Below are 224 nucleotides of genomic sequence, written 5' to 3'. Positions count from 1 at the left end.
CGCCAGCGTGGTAGCAGCTAATCTCGCTTACACTAATACTCTATTCACACACATTACCATTGTTTTACTCACTGTTACTTGCTTTAATGGCAGATGTGTGTCTATCTTTGAGTGCAGGTGAGGACACGTTCGAGCTGCATTCGGTGCAGGTCGAGCTGGAGGCCGTGGAGAAGCAGATCCGGGACCTGGTGACGAAGCAGACCCAGCTGAGAGCGCGGAGAGCC

This window comes from Sinocyclocheilus grahami, unplaced genomic scaffold (assembly GCF_001515645.1).
Source record: "Sinocyclocheilus grahami isolate Dianchi unplaced genomic scaffold, SAMN03320097.WGS_v1.1 scaffold2688.1, whole genome shotgun sequence".
Taxonomy (NCBI): Eukaryota; Metazoa; Chordata; class Actinopteri; order Cypriniformes; family Cyprinidae; genus Sinocyclocheilus; species Sinocyclocheilus grahami.
Note: the sequence above shows the minus strand (reverse complement) of the source record.